This window comes from Helianthus annuus, chromosome 16 (assembly GCF_002127325.2).
Source record: "Helianthus annuus cultivar XRQ/B chromosome 16, HanXRQr2.0-SUNRISE, whole genome shotgun sequence".
NCBI lineage: Eukaryota > Viridiplantae > Streptophyta > Magnoliopsida > Asterales > Asteraceae > Helianthus > Helianthus annuus.
The window spans coordinates 53,038,872-53,042,973 of NC_035448.2; positions in this window are offsets into that span (position 1 = coordinate 53,038,872).

Consider the following 4,102-nt stretch of genomic DNA (forward strand, 5'->3'; position numbering starts at 1 on the left):
CAAGTTATTTTGACCATTATTTGGGTCATTTACTTGTCAATTGATTGAAAATTTCTTTTAAGCATAATCACTGGAGATGCCATTGCTACCAGAACAATTTCTGCATTGATGAATGCACACAGTTGCATGATGATGACCACTGATGATCTAACTTTTAAACCTCAAAAGTGTTTTATGCTTATACTCTTTTCTTTTGATTTCAAAAGTTTTTGAGATAGCCACACTTTGAGATTTGTTCATTTTTCTTTTCCTTTTTTACCCTTCTTATTCATATGTTAAGAAATACTCACTAGGAGATTATATTTTGAACATACTTTGTCCATAATCATTTTGAAGTAATGTTTTGAGAGATCTGACCATATTCGATCATGTTTTATTATAGATCTCACATTACCTATGATTAGGACAGTTTTGACACCTTATTTTCTCAATGTGTTTTAGACAAAGTCGATTTGGTCCTTTTGAAGATACTCAACTTGCCTTTGAGCACATGAGAGATTTTGACTAAAGTTTTATTCCCTCTTTTCTATGTCAGCAATATTCTAGTGTTTTAGATGAACACAAATTTTGCTGAACTGAGGTCCATACTTTAGTGTTTATTGAAAACATCACAAATATCAAAACAACAATTGAAATCAATTTTGAAAACATCGAATGATCCCATAGTTTATCAGATATTTTACAGATATGAAAACTATGAGTGACATATGCATGAAAACACTTGTTGTGTGAGATTTGTGTGTCATATGACATCTTGGTTGATTTACAGAGTTTTTGAATAACCATTTTGACCATGATTCACTCGTTACTCTGTTTTTCAACTGAATACAACCAATCCTTTAGTATCAATGACTTTTGAGCTGAACTGTTATGTCAAATTGATTGTTAGATCGAATTTGACTGTCCAGGCTCTGATACCAATTGTTAGGATCTGGGGCCATCATGATTGTGTTTGTTTGCATAAAACGAATAATAAGTGCAGCGGAAATGAATAGCAAACTTTGTAAACACAATCAAAGGAAAGTATAGATTGATAAACAATTGCTTTTCATTGAGTCAAAAGATTTACATAAAAGCAAAAGATTACAATGCAAGCTTACAATCTAAACTCCCCCTCAGCCTGATACACCAGAGTTGGTTGCACAAGATGAAAGGATTGAATTGAGGAGAAGAACTCACTCAAAACGATCAAGTATAACAGTACAGAATACTGTCATATTTATAGGCAAACCAAACTACTGATGAGCTTCAGCTGACGTCACCATGATAGTGACATCTAACGACCTAACAAACTATAAACACTATTCTGTACAAACTACTGACATGTAACATCTGATAAGTAGTAAAATGCAAAACTAAGAAAAACTACTGCTTCACGTTCCACTGTTGTAGCCTGAGCACAGATGTTGAATCTTCAGTGCAATCTTCAAAGGTGATCAGTCTTTGAGAGAGCAGTGCTTGAGTCTTCAGCGGTACTTAGGAAACAGTAGTAGATAGAGCATCAGTGTTTGTCTTCAGTAGTCGTTGGATAATCATCAGAGTTTGGTTTATCAGTTGTTGTAGTTGAGCAGCACTTAAGATCCATCAGCTGTTAGATAACCACTGTCAAGGGGAGAGTTTAGAGTAAACTTCTGCTTATTGTGAATCCATTGTTGTGATCAGGTTTTGGCTTTACATTATCTGTTCCTCTGATAGGGTTCAATCCCAACAAATATAAGTATTGTTCAACAGACGTAGGCATCTTAAGCTTGCGAGACTCTTTATTGATGCTAAGGAGAAATAACCAGCCAATTACGCTTAGTACCTGCATTTAATCTTTTTGGGAAAATACGTCAGTTTACACTAGTAAATACATTCGATCGACACTTTTGTAAAATGTTTATTAAAATTGATTTGAATGCACAAGGCACAAACTCTTTTATAACTTGGGAGAATTACTTAAATTTATAATCTTGTGAACGGATTACATGTTCCTTATGCGTTCAGTAGCCCGGATCTTGTCCGGGTTAAGGATTAATAGACACACCACATAGCATAAAACCGTGGCGGGTAAACCAACGGCTATACCTTTATAATTATGGACATAATGCCGGGTGTACGCCTACACCCGGATGTCAAGGTCGTGGCCATTTCGTAAAATGCTGCCAAGGATATCCGGGACATGGTCATTAACCCCCTAAAGGCTTTAAGTAACAAGACTGTTTAAACGAGCCGATCAAATTTATTCAATTACCCACTCAACGGTGGAGAATTTGATGCCCGATCAAGCGGTATGCTATACACCGTAACCCAAGCCCGTATAACGGAAAATAAGTTAAAAGTATTTACCTTTGCAAGTATAAATCCTTAATCGAATAAATTGCAAATAGCTTTTACTGGTCTCCTATTCTGGAACGAAGGTTTAAAAATAACCTATTAGAATCCTAACGGGTCTTTAATTTAGCCGTAGCTTAGACCGGTCAGTGTGAAAGGCGAAAACCGGAAATGGAATGTGATTTGGACCCAACAAGTTTGAAGACTTGTTTTATATGGGTATAATAACTGTTGGTGCACTACATCTGTTGATTTCGTCTTAGATCGAGTCTTTCATTGTATTGTATAGATTAGGGCGCGTTTTACAAGAAAACTAGAGAGTTTAGGCGTTTTAGAGTCTTGGACCGCTTATACGGACATGCCGAATAAGAGGTCCACCTCACACCTACCTGGACCCCTTTTACGGACATGCCGTATAAGAGGTCCACCTCACCTATAAATACCATATGAGAGGTCCACATTTGTAACTTTGAGATTTCCATACCGAGGTGCTGCCGGTGTGAGAATTGCGTGTAAAAAGTGTTAAATCAATCAGTAAAGAGAATTAAGTGAAGATCTAGCTGTTTCTTCGTCAGGTACTTGTTTTCCGCACCTGTATCTGATCAAACTCCTCTGATTGACTCGTTCGGGTCAGATTCCGATCCTACAAGTGGTATCAGAGCTTCAGGAGGAGGAGTTCTATTGAAATGTGTTGGATTTCGTCACATATTCTTCTTCTACACCTTCTTTCTTCGTCAGATCAGGTTTTCACGGTCCGTTTCAGCTGATTTTTGGATATGTTGTGCGCCTATACCTGATCTAAAACCCTACCAAGTTTCAGATCGAAACTCCAAACCGTTTAGGAGAAATCGAGATTTTTTCGTTCGAATTCGCGTCAAAGTTGCAGGTCTGGACCGCTTATTTGAACTTTTTGGTAAAAGTTTCAGGACCGCTCCAAATTAGTTGTTTAGATCGCTTTTTCGAACATATGGTGGATCGCTCATAGGTATTTAGTTGAGGATCGCTCCAAAATAACAGTTTCTGGTCCGCTTATTGGTCAAAAAGTTGGTTCGCTCATTATATTGGTTTGGACCGCTCATATGTCATAGGTGGGATCGCGTTTGTGTCATCTTCTTCACGTTGTCGACAGGTTTTTGACACCGCCCCACTGAAAAAGTTTGGCCCAATCCAAGTCTTGTGTTTCACCGCCCCATACTGCCCATGTGATAAAGGTGTTGTAGACTGAAATATGTTTGCAAAAGAACAAATGGTTGCCTCCTTTGAGATCCAATGAAAAATTGACTTATCATAAGAGTTGTCGGCCACTTATAAAAAAAAATTCGGTCCAATCACCTTTGTGAATTTCACGTGAATAAAGATATTCATGGCCCAATAAAAAAATTGTTAAGTGATATATTTTTAGGCCCTATCATATCAATTGGATTACAAGTCACTGTCGGCCCAATCATTGATTATCATTCTTTAATGTTGCCGCCCATTCATACATGTTATTAGCACCGACACATAACATTCTGCGGCCCAATCAGCATTTAGAATAATGATTTGAGTTCCATTGAAAGTTGTTTAATAGTACAAATGCCGGCCCATGTGATAAGTCTACCATCAGTTGCATTAGGTCTTTGCATGTGATCTATTAAAAAAAAATTGAAGTTCATATTTTCTGTTGGTTCATTACATATGTTAGTTTTTTTCTAATAAAAAAAACGTTTATTGTGAGAAAGGTTTTAGGGTCATTTGATAGTGTAGATTCGGTTCGGTTCGCACGGGGTGATTTCGAGGAGGGAACACG